The 18,660-nt window shown below is 41.2% G+C and overlaps 2 protein-coding genes across 4 annotated transcripts in view; both read right to left on the bottom strand.

The window, feature by feature from the left end:
* The window catches only part of LOC115099811 (cytosolic carboxypeptidase 6-like), a 1,627,912-nt gene that overhangs the window by 585,940 nt on the left and 1,023,312 nt on the right, over window positions 1-18,660 (bottom strand). The window lies entirely within an intron of this gene.
* BEND5 (BEN domain containing 5) overlaps window positions 1-18,660 on the bottom strand; it is an 88,803-nt gene that overhangs the window by 63,339 nt on the left and 6,804 nt on the right. Inside the window, exon 2 of one of the 3 annotated variants that reach the window (XM_029618506.1) lies at window positions 16,129-16,285. The exons of the other annotated variants lie outside the window; for them this stretch is intronic. The gene's annotated coding sequence lies outside the window, so the exon portion shown is untranslated. The remainder of the gene's footprint in view (window positions 1-16,128; window positions 16,286-18,660) is intronic. 3 annotated transcript variants of the gene reach the window in all.

Here is an 18,660-nt window from a genome sequence, read left to right as displayed (position 1 = left end):
TTAATTTTTTAAACATTCTCATCTTTTTTGTTCCTCCGACTTAATATTGCCATGAAATATTTTACACTTTTTACACTTCTTTACACTTTTTTGGGCTGCTTGGAAATTAAATTCCTGCTCTGGGCAGGCGTTCACTTCTGAGGGTAAAAATGTGTGCGCTGGGTGCATATTTTTTTTTTTCTTTAATTGGGAGAGAACAGCTAACAGCCTCATCAACATGCATTAGCATGTGATGAGCGCTATTAATTTCTCAAAGGAGGTGGACGTGAGTTTTGGACACGCTAATCCCCTGTATTGCATCGGCCTGATTGCTGTTAATGTTAGTATGCCTTGGGCTTGAAAAGATTGGGCAAACACTGCAGTATTCTGATCTACATTGAAGGCCTGGAAATTCTTCCCAGGTTACAACCTTTTTCCTGGCTATCAGAAACACCGAAGTGTACACATAAAGAACGTCTGAAAAGTCAAATCCTTCACGTACACTTTTAGACGTTCATAACTGAAAAAAAAAAAAGGGTTATTATAAAAGAAGTCTTGGTATTTTATCACCTGACTGTATTCTGAGTGAGATATGCTAAAATTAATAGACCAAAATATCCAGAGAATTGATATGATTTTTTAACCAAACAAAAATGCCATCATAATGCATATCTTGATATGTGTTTGCACTTGGTCAGTATGCTTGACAAGTTGCCAGAGCTCGTGTGTCTATACATGCAAGTGTTTTCTTAAAAGCAGCTACCCAAGATAAGTTCTCCTGAAGTCCTGAATGAGACTTAGTTTTGCAAACGTTTCTTTTTTTTTTTTTAAACTACAACAGGTATCACCGGATATTTTATTCTCAGTTGTTTGTAGAAGACCCAAGTGCTGCAGAGTCAGCTACTTAGAACACCAGATACATAAGAAACAGGAAAAAACACCAGTATCCTATCTTAAACAAGATAAGTGAATGTATGGACCAAAATCAATAAATACCAATTTCTTTTGATCGTGAGAAATACAGCATATATTTTGGGGGCTAAGGTTGACTGATGTGTTTGGTTTCAGGAGATAGTGGGTGTGTTCTTTTTCACATTGACTTTTACTTTCTCAAATTAGCCTCTCTGCTGGATCTCTGAATAGTTAGTGTTGACAGCGCAGAAAAGGGAAACAAAGGTAAATCACAGTTTAATGAGGAGTGCAGCACTCATTAGAAATGCATTACACAGATGAATGCAATTCATTTGGGTGCACATAGAAATGGATCCGTTATAGGCGAATGGCCACGCTACTGCCCAAGGTTGTAGGCAGGAAAAAAAAAATACAGAGGACGGAGAAGGGAGTTAAAAGAAAGAACTTGAAATGAACCAGAAAATTGTCCCAAATCAAATGTAAGCTGGATAATAACATTGGGCACCATCATCTAACTATGAGTCCACACAAATTTGTAATGGTCATGTTAAAACTTGCAAACTAAGAACATAAAAGTTACTAAGGTGGAAGAAAAGCTACTACTGATGTGGTTAAAAAGTGAGGTGAGCGAGGCTAAAGAACATCTTTCAAGAAATGGAAAAGGGATCCAAATGAAGAAAACAGGAAACAGCTTAAGTACTGGCAAATCAGATGCAAAGCATTGATAAGGAAAGCAAAGAGAACTTGAAAATCAAAACTAATAACTTTTCCAGGTATATTTAAAGTAAAAAACCTGCAAGGGAGTCAGTTGGACCATTAGAAAATCAAGGAATAAAAAGGACACTTTGGGATGACAAGGCCAGAACAGAGAGACTAAATTAATTCTTTGCTTAAGTCTTCAGAGAGGAAGATATAAAAGAGAGAGATACACATGCCAGAAATGAAATTCAAAAGGTGATGATTCAGAGGAACTGAAACAAATCTTAGTGCACCTGGAAGATGTAATAGGGCAAACTGACAAACTAAAGAGTAGCAAATCACCTAGATCTGATGGTACCGGTATATATTCCAGAGTACTCAAAAGAACTGAAAAATGAAATTGCAGACCTGCTATTGGTAATTTATAAAATATCATTAAAATAGTTTAAGATACTTGAAGGCTAGAACGTTGCCAACCTAAACCAATTTTTCAAAAGGGATCCAGGTGAGATCCAGGAAACTACAGACTAGGAAGTCTGATATCTCTGCCAGGCAAAATGGTATAAATCATCATAAAAGAATAAAATTACTGATCATATAGATAGGTATAATTTAATGGGACAAAACCAACATGATTAGCCAGGGAAAGTCTTGCCTTACCAATCTGCTACATTTTTTTGGAATGCATAAACAAACATGTATAAAGATGAGCCAATTAATATAATATATCTGAATTTCCAGAAAGCATTTGACAAAATACCTTATGACAGACTTCTAAGGAAATGAAATAGTCATGGCATGGGGGGCGGGGGGAAGAGGCAGTGTCCTGTTGTGGATTGCCAACTGGTTAAAAGATAGAAAACAGAGAATAGGGCTAAATGGTAAGTGTTTTCAATGGAGAAAGGTGAATAGTGGAGTGCCCCAGGGATCTGTCTGGGACCACTGCTTTTTAACATTTATAAACAACCTAGAAACAGAACAAGGGATGTGATCAAATTTGCTGATGATATAAAATTAAAGTTGTTAAATCACAAGAGAATTGTGAGAAATTGCAAGAGGTACCTAGCAAAACTGGGAGACTGGGTATGAAAATGGAAAATGAAATTTAATGTGGAGAAGGGCAAAGTGATGCTCTTAGGGATGAGTAACCAAAATTATAACTACACAATGTAAGGTTACATTTACATTTTATTGAATTTATAAATCACCTAACGCAATGGTGGTCTAGGCGATTTACAGGGAGTACAAGCATAAACAGAGCAAACATAAAACCAGTAACAGTAACAATATAAAATCCTAACACAACACGTGACAAAACGAATACAATAAAAATTAAAAATAACCAGACCTAAAGAGAAAGGCTTTTAGGAAAGTTCTGAAATTTTTGATAGAATCACACTGACGCATTTCAAAGGGGAGTGAATTCCAAAATTCAGGTTCCACATTAGGAGTCTCCATTCAGGAAAAGGATCTAGGTGTCATCGTTGATAATACTTTGAATTCTTCTGCTCAGTATGCAGCAGCAGCCAAGAAAGCAAACAGAATGCTAGAAATTATTAGGAAAGGAAGGCAAAAATAAAAAAGAGAATATGCCTCAGAATCGCTCTATTATGCAACCTCATCTTGAGTATTGTTTGCAGTTCTGGTCACCACATCTCAAAAAAGATGTAGCAGAATTAGAAAAGGTACAGAGAAGGGTGACCAAAATAATAAAGGGGATGGAACGATTCCCCTGTGAGGAAAGACCAAAGAGGTTAGGACTCCAGCTTGGAGAAGAGACGGCTGAGGGGAGATATGACAGAGGTCTATAAAATAAGTGGAGTGTAATGAGTAAACATGACAGGATTGTTTACTCTTTCAAGAAGTACAAAGCCTAGGGGACAAACAATGAAATTACTAGGTAATATTTTTAAAACTAATAAGAGAACATATTTTTTTACTCAACACATAATTAAGCTCTGGAATTCGTTGCCAGAGGATGTGGTGAAAGCTGTAAGTGTAGATGCGTTTAAGAAACGATTTGGACAAGTTCCTGAAGGAAAAGTCCATTAACCATTGTTAAGGTAGAATTGTAGAAATCCATTGCTTATTCTTGGGATAAGCAATTTGGAATCTATCTACCCTTGGGATCCTGCCAGTTACTTGTGACCTGGATTGGCCACTGTTGGAAACAAGATTCTGGACTGGATGGATATTTGGTCTAACCCAGTATGGAAAATATTACATTCTTAAGATAGCATGACTGCATTTGTCAGACAAGTCACACTGCACATCCCCCAATGCTTTCTGACTTACAACCAGAAGTTCTCAAACTGAGTTGCAAATGATTTGCAAATGAGCCTGGAGATGAAACAGCATTACTAAAATCAAGAATAAAAAGGTGTAAATCAGCAGAGCTGAATTTTCAACTTCAAGAAAACTGCCAGATCAAATATTGTCCTCCAAAAATTTGAGGTTGTCAAAGTCTGACATTTGTATTATTACAACTGTTACAAAATTCCCTCACAACATAATGGATTTTGAGGGCCTATCAGAGCTTTTTCAGTGAATCATGAAGGAAGAGTGTTCAGAAACTGCCTTTATAATCAGCAAAGAAGTGTCATTCGAATGATTTCCTGCACACCATGGCGTTCCCTACTAAATCTGTACAACAGCAGGATTTTGAAAATGTACTTGTCTACTTGCCTGGGATAAATACATTTTCATGGCTGGCAGAAAGATTTGCACGAGGCTGGGAAAAAGCAATGTCTTCAACCCCAATTGGGCTCCGAAGGAAGAGGAGATCGGTGTCCATGATCTCACTTGGAGCCTAGAGGAAGAGGAGGACATGGTATGCAGCAGAAGGGAAGAGTTTGAGAGGGATGTATAGAGATTGGTGTGAGAAGGGGATAGCAAATCATAGGCCTGGGGATCAGAAGATGGAAGCGCAATACATGGGGCAGATTTTCAAAAACCTTTCAAAAACCTACGTGCGTAAATCAAGGAGGATTTACACGCATAGGGGGGGTTATGCGCGCCGGGCCTATTTTCAAAAGGCCCGGCGGCGCGTGTAAAGCCCTGGGACATGTGTAAGTCCCAGGGCTTGAAAAAATGGGCAGGGGCATTGCTAGAGGCCTCTCCACAGCCACTGGGCCGGGGGACTGTGTGCCGGCAGTCGGCCAGCAGGTGTAACTTGTGAAATAAAGGTAACGGGGGTGGGGGGGGAGGAAAGTTCCCTCCGAGGCCGCTCCAATTTCCGGCGTACATTTCGTGCGTGCCAGGTAGCATGCACAAATGTACAGGCAGGTAGTAATTACCTGCCTGTACATTTGTAGGCAATGTAGGCCACACGCATACCTTTTAAAATCTGCCCCAGCAAGTGCATTTCTACACTATATAGTAAGTCATCATATATTCGGTATCTTAAAGAAAAATATCATGGGAAAGGTTAGAATGATTTAGTTTTTTCTAGATCCCATCTCACTTGTCGTCTGAGACGTGAAAGCACATCAATAGGCTAAGCTTCTACAGGAATTGTTCTTCTATTATTTTCTAACCTGGAGTAGGATAGCATAAAAGCAAACAACAAGCCTAAGGACCAGGATAGTTGAATTTAAATTTCAAGAGTTATACATTTAATTTTAAAACAATTCTTTTAAAAATTTAGTTGTGAGTAGATGAATAAGATCAATATATGGCTAGTGATCTTCCCTTCAGACGGGATATCATTCATCTCCACTCTCTTTACTCAAAACATTTTTAACTATGTCCTTAGGGATTGAAAATGTCATGTTTTCTGCAGTGGTGGTGGGAGGGAAAAACTTGATGCAGATATTGAACATCTTTTGTTTGTTCTTAAGACAGAACTTACAGCTGCTGGTCTGCTTCTCCAAAACTTAGGAAAATTATTGTAGCAAAAATCAAATGCAGAAGTAATTTTAATTAAAGCTATCCAAAAAGTTCAAAAAAAGAGTTGAACAGACTGTTTAGCATGGCCATGAGAGGGAGAGAAAAACATCTTTCATGCCGGCTTAGCAGACACAAAAAGAAAAGTAATACTTTGGGCATACAGATTCAGAAGAAAAGGCAAAAATAACTGACACGGAGGTGCTGCTGAAGAAAAGGGTATTGGCCATTCAATGCCCCTGCATGGCTACAGCAGTGTGATAACTCCTGCACATATACATTAAGGGCCCTTATGGATTTCCAGAAAGAAAGCTCTGGAAAACTCATTTGTTTGGTCCTGAGTGTGGACAGGTGACCCACTTGTGTGACTAGATGAACCTGCTTGTCTTCACAGAATCAAATACATGTTAATATACTCTGAGTATATGTTCCCCACAACAAATACAGAGCCACAGAACAGTTAAGTAATACAACAAGCAAAAAAGCAGCAGGCCAGGGACAGAGATGAAGAGTTGTTAGCAAAGCTAAGCATGGAAAAAAGAGAATACGAGTCAACAGATGGAAGCCTTTGGGTGGAGATTTCAGAGAGAGAGACAGAGATCCTGCCAGAGCTGCCACACCTTGAGGTAGCACTACTTTGAGTGGGCCTTCTCCTTGGAAAACAGTCTCTAAACAAATAAATAAGGCCTAGAAAAGCCAGAAGAGGGCCAACCAAGAGGACGTCAAAAGGCCCAAATGCTAGAGGAGGTTCCAAAAGGATTTGTGGATTGAAGATCTTGCTAAAATGAAGACAAGTAAGAGATAAAAGTGGAGCCAAGGGACAGCAAGGTCCTGAAATCTGAATATTATAGCAACATAGAAGAGCTATAATCAAAAAAAGAGTGCACCTACTCTTCACGGAGGCAGAGGAGTTGGCCAGAAAGGACACTCACATGGACATCTCATCTCAGCACAATACTTTTAATCAGCTAAATTTCAGTATTTCAGACTTTTGTGGGAATGAAAGAAGATCAACATTTGGTAAAAGAGGGGAACATAACAGCTTTCTAGCCCATCTATTACAACTTACAACCTAAACCTCTTCTTATTCACTAGCCAAGTCAAAGATGTGTAAAAGGAAGATACGAACACAGCCACCATCAAAGGTGTTCTGTGAGAAGAACTGCATAAAGTATACACTAGGAGCCTCAGAGCAACAGTCAGTCTGTCCTGCTCGATTTGGGACCTAAAACTATCATTCTGATATGTCTCTAATCATGAAGGGATTGTCAAAGCTTCAGGCCATGGGGGAATTACTGCTTTGAAATCCATGCACTGAGAATTTCTCCAGCTATAGAGTAAAAGCTAAAAAAACTGCAAGAAAAGTCTCTCCCTCTACATGAATGACAGCTGGAACATTTGGAAGCCTGACGGTTCTGTAAATCATATGCTAGAAGACTGCAAAATGAGTAGTTAAATGCATCCTTTTAACTTAGCAAAATTGCATCTACAGCACTAAAAAAATTCTGCATGGCAGCGTGTGAAGTCTTAACTTCAAACATCTCATATACAGTGTGCACAGTTGAGAGACTGGAGCACAAAGAGTGTAGACAGTGGAAATGGAAGAGAGGAACATGGGTGGGGATATGGAGAAAAAAAAGTGAAAGATGTTTTTTGGGGAGGGAAGGGTGAGAGAAACATGTAAGGTTAAGAATGTGGAGCAGAGAAATATGACGAGGGAAACTGAAAGATGGTGCCGAAGACAGAGCTCCCCACTGGTTTTTATTTATTTTTTAAAGGGTGCACTCTCTTCTATGACTGCCTAACCCTGAAAGCCTTTCCATCGTCCCAGCAAAGGTCAGCACGGCCACACTGATGTCAGCTGCACAGTCCGCAGTGGGGAAAGAATGAAAAAGGGATGATGGGGATGGTGTTGACTTTAGGGAAGAAATGGACAGCCTGGGAACGGGGGATATCACTGATGTAAAATGTCCCCCTCTCTCTTTCTCATGATTCCCCCCCCCCCCCCCCCCACACTGCTGGAAAGATTCTCAGCCACAGGACTGAAAGATCACATGCCTGCTGGCTGTAAATAATCTGGTCATTTTATCCCTTACCCCAGAATGCCTACTAGAGACCTAGTGCAAATCATGGGTCCTCTAGGTAAATCTGGAGGAGACAAAAATTAACATTTTTCCAGAAAAAGTAAAACAATCTCCAACATTAATTAAAATTTTACATAAATAACCAAGCAGTAGGGCATATGCTAGACTCTGCATATCTTGGTTCAACACTAAGTACCATCTGGGATTTAAAATTGACTATACAAGAAAAATCTCTAAGGATCCTTTACACATTATTTATTTATTTATTTAGCATTTTTCTATACCGACTTTCCAATAACAAAATTACTGATCAATTCGGTTTACATTCTAAACAATAACAACAATAACAACAATGACAAGTAAATGTCTTACAATGAACAGGTCGAATTAACTTGGATTAAGATATATGGGGGTAATAACATAATTAACATTAAATAAAATACATGCTTGTCTTTTTAAAATGTCCAGTGAACTACCATTAAAAGTATTTGATAGCATCATTCAATCAGTTCTCTTATATGGGAATGAAGTCTAGGGTCTACTGTTAATCCAAAACTATTTTGGGGAACAGAACATCAACAGAAAACCCACATTCTGCACTCCTCATCCAGAGAAACATCTCCAATAAGGATTCAGAGCAAAACTAGGACATTCTCCATAATTACTCGCGATACAAAAAAAAAAGGACATTCAAATTCTGGGGTCACCTAAATAAGAATGAGACAAACTCCCTCCACTGCCAGTCAGGCACTTGTGAAATAACATTGAACCTTGTGAAAAACTGTGTGCTTTGCATAGTACAGGAGGAAATATGTTTCTGTTTCTCTAGTCTTGCACTGCATGCAGTCTGGCTTCTTGGGGTTTCTATTAACAGCTTTTGCCTGCCCATCTTTATTTCTAATTTTGTGGTCACTTGTTCTATACTTGGCGAGGATCTGTCTATATTCTGCACGGGTGCCCAAAATGAAATGCTCTGCTAGTGTTTCTACTAGTTTCTATATAAGGATCACTAGCAGTTTGCTTTCCAATCTGCATCACTGGGTAGGCACTATATTGGCATCTAGGACCTGTTTTAATATTTGCTGTGCTGCAGGTTTATCAGCAGAATTGCTGCTGTTTTGAATTCTGGGAAGATGGTTATGTTTTGGTATGGCAGGTTTGTTAATGGGTATTATAAGAGATGCAAATCTCTCAAAGATGACAGAAAAAAAAATAAATAAAAGAGCTTTCCATAAAAGAATGAGCAAGAAAGATTGTATGATCCTGGGGGGAAATGGGAAACAGCTACTACAGCAGCAAAATATGTACTATCTATCCTACCATCAGGTCAGAAATGTAATATGACCAGAAACAATACTGAACACCTGCAATTGTCCTTTTATCTACTTATAAATGTTTTCTTCTCTATTTTTACATTGCATTTAAACAAATTAACAAGAAATTCATTTCTCATATGAAAGGCATAACATAGATCAGATTTAGGGACTTCAGAATTGTTTATTCGAGTCTATTGTCAGTACCACAATCAATGGAGCCTTAGAGATCCCTTCCTCCTGAGTCTATAAACAAATTACCTTCTCCAGTTTCTTCCTCCTCTCTCTAGGAGCTAATATTATTTTAATGAAAAGGTGCTAGTTTCTTCATGGAAGTGTAATATTTCATTAAGATAGTGAATAAACAGCTTTTGCTATGAGAATTTAGGTAATTTTGAAAAATTAATCAGGCAAAGTAATTTCTTCTGCTAGCATTTTCCAATCTTTCAATTTTCCCATGCAATATAGTATTAAGATCCAAACCAAATTCTGGCCCCCTAAGGGCACCAACTTAGTCCTGTAAGGTCTCACGTTATGTCGCAAAACTTTGGTCCTGAAAAAGAATTGTAAGTTCTGCCTCCTTATTAAAGGCCTTCAATTTGTCTATTTGCCCTGTCAATGACATTTCCAAACAGATTACTGCTCTCTATATCTATTCTAAGGTAAACACCCTCATGTTCTCAGAGGTTTCAGTAGGCATAGAGATCCCATCAGCACGTGAATGGGGCAGAGCTCCACCAGATGGTTGCACGCCAGGCACAATGACCCAAGGGGAAACATCTTCACTACTGACACAGGCTTTCTGCAACCCACTTCCACTAAGCTCTGGCATGGCAGACTGAGCAGTCTGCAACTTTGACAAGCTTTTCAGGACCACAGAAAGACAAGGATTGAATTACTTTGAAAACATCTGCCACGCCTAATGCTCTGGCAAAGCCACTCCTATGGTCGGTGAACAAGTAACTGGGTTTAGAGTTGTATCTATCTCCAGGCAAACTTCAGTAGCAAGAATATTACTGATCACACTACCAAGGGAGACCACAGAATTTCCAACAGACCGGTTAATGTACTGATCTATTAGGCCCTTTGTTGAGTCATACAGTACATGAGAATATATCCCCACTTCCCCTTTCAGAACAATGCCATAGGATCTAAAGGGAAGTGGTCAGGATGCTGACAGAGTCCATGTCAGCAGTGAGAAATGGCCATTTTGGATTCTCAGATCTTTTGTTTTATTTTTTGACCACATCGTGTTACTTGATCATACCAAAGTGTCATACCAATAAAGGTTCTTGAATCTGAAAGAGAGCTGGAGGGAGACAGGCAGGCTAGTCTTGGATTCAGGAAGGGAGATATAAGGGAAGAGAAACAAATGGGCTAGGAGGAGCAGAAAGCAAATCAGGAAATTGGTACTTAGGAAAAATAATCTATATGGCAAAAGGGATAGTGCCAAACAAAATAAGTAAATATATACATGTAATAAATACAACCAAGTTATTTCTATAATTTAAATTTAATTACAAAAAAACTAATAAAAAACAAATTGTAAAGACAAATAATCCATAAACATTCCTTCAAAAACATACATATAAAGACAAACCCAACCACCCAAAAAACAAAAACATCAATGAAAACAATATCCAGATTGCACAATCCTAATATTAACTACACCTCATATTCATACCAACCATACATCCCACAGTATTATTTCAAAAATATATTCAACCCTCAATGTTGTTTCAGAAAAATTCTCCTTCAATGTCGATTCTAATGGTATCACTCCTGCTATGCTCTTCAGCCAAAAGGATGTCGCTCCTTCAGTACTCGGCGAACACATCTCACCCATCCTCAGGAACCTACATTGGTTACCAGTGAACTTCAGAATTCTATACAAATCAATCACCATAATTCACAAAACCATCCATCACCAACTTCAACTCGACCTGGAAATCCCATTCAAACTCCACTCCTCTAACAGACCAACTAGAGATATTCACAAAGGCACTCTGAAATATCCCCCCACTAAAGCCTCACGCCTCTCTACGACCAAAGACAGAGCTTTTTCGATAGCGGGCCCATCTATCTGGAATAGCATCCCATCAAATCTCAGATTGGAGCCATGCCTTTTAACCTTCAGAAAAAGACTTAAAACCTGGCTCTTTCACCAAGCCTTCGCCGATCCACCAGACAATCACTAGTTGTCCTTTCACTCTAACCCGGTCTGGCATTTATACTCACGAACATTGGACTCCGACACTTCCAGGTTAAAGCACCTTTTAAGCTTTTAACCCGTACGCTCTATGGTAACACTTTATATTTATTTCCTGCCTTATCTTCTTTCCAGCTTGTTCGCAAGCTTCCAAGTTCTCTTTCCCTGTTGATTGTAACTTTGACTTATTCCTGCCCATTGTTATCTTTCGTTTACTTGAATTGTTACTCCAGTTATACCCTTGTTAAATGTAAACCGATCCGATATGGTTATTTACTATGAAGGTCGGTATAAAAAACTGTTAAATAAATAAATAAAATATTACAGATATTGTCCCCTGACATCTTTCTTTCAAATAAAGTTTCACATATGATCCTAACATTGTCCCATGTTTCACCTCAGCAAAGAGGATGCTTCAGGGGAGCTAGAAACACACAAATATAAGTCATCAAAACACATATGGACCAAATATTACACTGCTTGAACTACATACTCTAACTCTTACTATCTGACACATGTTATAGAAACAGAATATCACCGAACTCGAAAGCATCAATAAACACCAGCTGAGTTAAAAAACAAAACAAAAAACACTCACATCAAGAACAAACACAGAAAAAAAGAAACTATAACTTTAAACCCCTCCATTAACAATATTACATTTCCTTACTAAAGCATTTCACCAACTCGCTCAACAGAGCATCCTCTTTAACTCATAAAACATCACAAATTGACATAAGGTTACATCAACTCCTCCTGTTTCCCATCTATTTAAATTGTATTACAAGATATAGAACCAACCATTCAAAATGACTTAAATTAATTCAAATCCACCAATCAAAATTCACCCTCAACATCCTGGGGAAACATCACCAAACCAAAACCCATGTTAAACCAATCAGTAAAAAGAAGTAAAAGAAAAATCACCATTACAAAATCTTTCACAGAGAAACTTTTTATAGAAAAATTCCCCATTCAATCCTCTGATTCATACCACAGAATCCAGGCAAAAAATCCACTTTTGTTCAGGTCTCAAATGATGTTGCCTTAAATTTCCTTCCCAGGAATGTACACTCATTTGTCGTAAGGCAAAATATTGTATATCCTGTATAAAATGTCCAAGCACAAGCCAATGCTGAACAAGAAGAACCTCAATATGGACTTTGTTCAAATTACTACAATGTTTAATTATTTGTGAGTTCAAAAGATGGCTAGTTTTACCAACATACAAAAGTCCTCATGGACATAGAATCACATAAATAACATTTTTTGATTGACACATAGTGAAAGAAAGTAGGAAAAACTTTTGAGAAGAAGTTTTCATTGCTTCTCCCAGTATCCTTATCTCATGCAATAGCTTGTTTCCTTACCTCTGTCTGAGCTAGTAGGCCACTACGTGAGCAATAAGCACAGCTCCCTACAACAATACCTTCCTACCAAGAGTATCCATGACCCTTGGATCCCTCCCAGGGGCACCGAGGTCTGAAGGCACTTGGCCTTCTTGATGGTAGATTCCACCACAACCAATTGGTGCAGCAGCAATCACTTGTCGAATCTGGGAGCCTTCTGGATGAGGAATACTGTGTCAACCTTCTTACTGATGGGAGCCAATGAGAGGGGGTTCTCCCACATATTCATCAGTAACTCCCCTAAGTATCTTGTGCACTGGGACTACCACAATCTCCTTAGGAAACTCCATATACTGGAGGATATCCAGCATCTTGTGCTCGATATCTTCCATCCACAAATTAAATGGGAGCTCGGCCAACAACTGGACAAATCCTGCAAAGAGGTCTTCCGAAGAAGACTTCCTTCTGCCAGTGAAAGGAGGGGAGGCCATTTGATGCCTCATCTTCCAAAGCCTCCGAGAAGCCTTCCCCTGCCCCAGGAGTAAAGGGGTCCTCCCTACTAGCATTGACAGGGGACAAATCTTGTGCCGCTCAGTCCATGGCCAGCGGTATGGGAACTGGAGCAACTGGCCAGGTGGGCAGGGTGTTCCATGTCTTCAGGGTTCTTCCTCCTCTGAGGAACCATGGATGCCCACCAGACCAGTGGGTGAAAGCAGCCAATGCCCCGCCAGGCATCAATGCCTTAGCGGCTACCAACATTGGTGACCATATTGATATGACACCACCTGAAGAGAGTTGAGCAGCAGTTCAACTCTCTTCAGGAGCGAAGATACCAGTCCTAATGCCATCAGTGCTCCAACACCACGGCTCTGCATCTTTTCCACAGCAAGCTATACTCATTTCTCCAGCTCCTCCTCAAAAGATCGCTGATGCCATCTCTGATTGGGAGCCAGGAAGCATAACCGGATCCTCTTTAGAACCAAGAGGAGGATCAGTGGCTGACATTTGGACCACTGGAGGCCATGGCAAACTTCTGGAAACCTTGGAGGATGAGCCATCCTTTCCACAGGGCTGCTTTTCGGTAAAAGCCTAAACATCCCCGCACCCTGTATCGATTGGGACCGATGTCAATGCTTCTTCAGCTTCTCTCAATGCTAGGCATGGTCCATCCCCGGTGCAGAGGTTGAAGAAGGGGAAGCCAATCTTGTCTTTGACCTGGAGGAGCCAGGCAATGGTCTGTCTCCAGAGTCCCTGACAGTCATCAATGTCAATGCAGCCAATGTTGATGGCTCGATGGTCATCGGTGCAGCTGTAAGATCCCTTGATGTCAATGCCTCCAATGCCAATTCCAAAGGTTTGGACTTCCAGAGCCTGAAGAGTTGTTCCATCTTCTCCAGACAGGCATCTTCTCCATCCTTTTGGGACAATCTGGGCACATCTGCAGCAACCCCAGATGTCATGCGATATCCCCAAGCTGAGGATCCATGACAGACATGGTCATCACATAGCGGGCACCACATCGCAAAATAAAAGGGATGCAAGAGCAAAATCAATGGCAGTAGCTGTCGATGGTTGGCAGGCACTGAACACACTGCCACTAGGGATTTAAAAGCGAAAGGAAACTTGCAGAATAGTCGAAGAGAGAGAGAGAGAAAAAAAAAAAAAAAAAGAGACAAAAGTGAGAGACTCACAGCCCAAGAACCACTGGGCTCCGTGAAAAAAGTAAAACTAAATGGACCTCGAGTGGACACATGGTATAATGCATGCTTGGGCATGCTCAGAGAGACTCAGTCAAAGTTCTAGAAACTTTGACATTTAAGATTTCCTGCTGGGCTCCATCAGATAATGTCATCCAAGTGTGAGGACTGCCATCCTGCTTGTTCTTGGAGAATGAGACAAACTCAGATAGAGGCAAGGAAACAAGTGATGAGATAAGGATATTGGGGGAGGCAATGAAAAGGTGCTTAGGTAGAGACTGGAATATGTTAGGACCACAGGGGAGAAGGGAACAGAAAAAGATTGGGTGAGAGAGTGCAGGACAGAAAGAAACACAGACTGGGAAGAGACATAGATACAGGCTGAAAAAAGGAGTATTAGCCAAGGCAGTGGGAGAGAAAGGCAGGCTCTAAGTTACAGAAAAAATGGAGGCAAGGCAAGTTGAAGAGATACTGCATAAAACATAGCAACATAGTATATGATGGCAGATAAAGATCCAAAGGCCCATTCAGTCTGTTTTATTTACTAGACAGCATTTTCAACAGTTTTACTAATATGGTGATAGTAAACCTTCCTTGTGCATCATACATTTGCCCAAACCACTAGATTTTTCTATAATACTAGATAATTAAATACAAAATCTAAGAGCCAGATCTGGTATGGACTGGGGATGAACCTAGAATGGAGCAGAAGAAGAGAAAAAAGACCGAGATATGAGTAGAGATGGAAGGGCACCAGTGATGGAGAAGGAAAGAGATCAGCCAACCCAAAATGATGAAACATACCCCTACTTAATTCTTAGACAACACCAACAGCAGAATAAAATATCATTCTGAATATTATTCAAACATGCTGTCAAAAACACAGAAAACTAGAAGAAACTAGAAAGGTAAGAAATGTACTCTTACACTCATACTACATCTTGTGAAATCATTTGGCAAACTGAACAGCAGATTCGCACTACCTATAGCAAAACTCTATATTTGGCGTTAGAAAGGAATTTTTTCACTATTGCAGAATTGCCTAGTATCAGATCACTAGCCGATTATGAGGAACTGCAAGAGGATCTTGCAAGACTGGAGGATTGGGTGTCTAAATGGCAGATTAAATTTAATGTGGACAAGTGCAAAGTGATCCATATAAGGAAGAATAATCCAAATTATAGGTACACAATATTGGGATTCATATTAGGCATCGCTACCCAGGAAAAAGATCTTGGAATCATTGGGGCGGATTTTCAGAGCCCTGCTCGCGTAAATCCGCCCAAAACCGGGCGGATTTACGCGAGCAGGGCCCTGCGCGCCGGGAAGCCTATTTTACATAGGCCTCCCGGCGCGCGCAGAGCCCCGGGACTCGCGTACGTCCCGGGGTTCTCGGTGGGGGGCGTGTCGGGGGGCGGGGCCGGAGCGCGCGGCGTTGCGGGGGCGTGTCGGCAGCGTTTTGGGGGCGGGTACGGGGCGTGGCTACGGCCCGGGGGGCGTGGCCGCGCCCTCCGTACCCGCCCCCAGGTCGCGGCCCGGCGCGCAGCAGGCCCGCTGGCGCGCGGGGATTTACGTCTCCCTCCGGGAGGCGTAAATCCCCCGACAAAGGTAAGGGGGGGGTGTAGACAGGGCCGGGTGGGTGGGTTAGGTAGGGGAAGGGAGGGTAAGGTGAGGGGAGGGCAAAGGAAAGTTCCCTCCGAGGCCGCTCCGATTTCGGAGCGGCCTTGGAGGGAACGGGGGGAGGCAGTGCGGCTCGGCGCGCGCAGGCTATACAAAATCGATAGCCTTGCGCGCGCCGATCCAGGATTTTAGTGGATACGCGCGGCTCCGCGCGTATCTACTAAAATCCAGCGTACTTTTGCTTGAGTCTGATGCGCAAGCAAAAGTAGGCTGATCGCGCTTCTTTTAAAATCTACCCCATTGTGTACAATATTTTGACATCTTTGGCCCAGTGAGCAGCAGTGGTCAAAAAAGGAAATAGAAGCTAAAATTTAAACTTACCTGATAGTTTCCCTTCTTTGAGTCCTTCTAGACCTGTCCATACTCATAGGAATTTCCCTCTCCACAGCTAACAGAGATAAAAGGACATACTTTCTTTCACCCCCATGACACTACGTCCAGCTCTAAGGGTATGTGGCCTTAGATAGTTGCCAGTAACCTATCAGAGCAAAAAGGGACAACTATCATACACAAATTTGAGGTAAAAGCAAACAAAAACCAAAGATCCACTATAGATGGGATCCCCTGATTCACTTTCTCATTTTTAAGCTCAACTGAAATAAATATAACACAAAATTTTTCTTTCCTATCTCCCCCTTTCTTTTTTTTTATGAAACAAAGGGATGGAGTCCGCAACTTCTAACCCCCTCAAGGGGATAGGCATTGAATGGAAAAGTAGAGGAGTCGGCACTTAGTTTCTGCAATGACCTAGAATCTGGCAGTATAGTATTCCCAGGTGGGCCTTGGACGTTTTAGCAGGACTCAAGGAAAGGAAATTATCAGGTAAGATTAAATGTCACCTTCCCTATCCTCCTGCTAAACCAGTCTTTACTCATGGGAATTACCGGTACTTAAGCTGGGCAGGAAGAGGAGAGTGCTGCTGTAAGGACACTTGCTCCAAAGGCTGTATCTGCATTCACCAGCACGTCCAATTTATAATGTTTAGTAAAGGAATGCAGGGAGCATTAGGTGGTTATCCTAAATTGTTCTCTTAGGCCAACAATGATACTTCTGTCCATGATGTCACCTGTGCTGTGTACCAGTGGGTGTCTGTTTACCCCTGAGAAGGTAAGCTGAAGTGATTATTTCTTTAATCCATCTGGTTATTGTAGGCTTGGAAGCTGCTTCTCTCTTCTGCGGACCTCAGTGGAGTACATACAGCCTTATCCATCCCCTGGAAGGGATTAGTAACTTTTAGATATCTTAATAGTATACTTCAGACAGCCAAGAGGTGAAGGTCAGAGTTTTTATTTTGTAACTTGTCACTGCCTGATACAGGGACACCACTTTGGGCAAAAAAGAATGGACCAGTCGGAAGATGACAAAGTCCGCAGAAAGAGTCAGGTATGGGTCCCTGCAGGATAGGGCTTGTATCTCTGAGATATGTCTTGCCACCAGGAAGGCCGTTTTCAAGAAGAGATCTTTTATTGACGATTGTCTTAATGGCTTGAAGGGGGCCCTGAGAACCATGAGGAGGTCCCATTGCATGATCACTTGCCAATAAGGGGGTTTAATATGTTTAGCTCCTTTAAGAAAGCAGACTATATCCAGATGTGTAGCTACTGAGCCCTGGATCTGCTGTTTGTAGCAGGAAATGGCTGCTACCTGTACTCTCAGTGAACTAAGGGACCACCTTTTACAGAGCCCTTCTTGAATAAAATCTAGAATGCACTCAATGTCTGCTTTCTAGGGGGGAGATCATACAAATTCATAGAAGTTCTCAAATAGGAACCAGATGCATATATAAGCTAGAGAAGTAGATGTTTTTTCGTGTTTTCAGTATGGTTGAAATGACTATGGGGGGCATATCTCTTCTTACACAGGCCTGCACTTTCAATGACCCTGCATGGAGATAGGTCCACCATTGGGATTGGATCCTGCCATAGAAGTCTGCATCACCTGGGAAGACATACCAGATTTCCCACCAGTAATCTTATCAAGTCTGCATGCCATCATTTCCTTGGCTAATGCAGAGCTATCCTGATTATCATGAATAGATAATCCTCTTCAGAGTCCTTCCTACCAGGGGCCAGGATGAAAACACATACAGGAGGATGTCCTTTGGCCAGGGTCTTATCAGGGTACCTATTTCACTGGAGTCTGGCTCCTTCCACTGGCTGAAAAATCTGTCTTGGCATTTCCTCGAGTTGCCATTAGGCCCAGCACTGGCTGACTCCATTGGCTTATTACCATCTGAAATGCCTCTTGGCTGAACTCCATTCACCTGGGTCTAGCTGATTTCTGCTGAGGAAGTTTGTAGGCGTTGAATTTTCAAGCTGTGTGGGATGCGGATAGGAGATGCAGATCTAATTCTGCCCACCTGCATAACATAGCTGCTTCAGTTTGGCAGTGGGTGTCTCCATGCTTGTTCACACATGCTACAGCTGTGGCACAGTCTGAAAGGATTCTGACCGGCCTCCCTTTTATCAATGGCTGGAAGAAGAGGAGCACTCGCCTGAAGGCTCTCATTGCTAACCTGTTTATGACCATGTCGCTTCCTTTTTTGATCACTGCCTCGAAGTGGGGTGAAACAGATAAAGAATGGTTATTAGGACTAAGGGATTCTTCATGAAGCTAAACACATTTAAAACAAGTCAGAAAAATATTTTTCCACTTGGTGCACAATTAATCTATGGAACTTGTTGCCAGAGGATGTGATGAAAGCAAAAAGGGTTTGGACAAGTTTTTGAGGGAAAAGTCCATAAAATCATTATTAATCATTTGGGAAAGCCACTGCTTATCCCTGGTTATGAGCAAGAACAACTGGATCTAATTTCTGAGATCATGCCAGGTACCTGTGACCAAAATTGGCCA

This window comes from Rhinatrema bivittatum, chromosome 10, assembly GCF_901001135.1.
Source record: "Rhinatrema bivittatum chromosome 10, aRhiBiv1.1, whole genome shotgun sequence".
Classification (NCBI taxonomy): Eukaryota; Metazoa; Chordata; class Amphibia; order Gymnophiona; family Rhinatrematidae; genus Rhinatrema; species Rhinatrema bivittatum.
The sequence above is the reverse complement of the archived record's forward strand: the minus strand, read 5'-3'. Positions and strand labels throughout refer to the sequence as shown.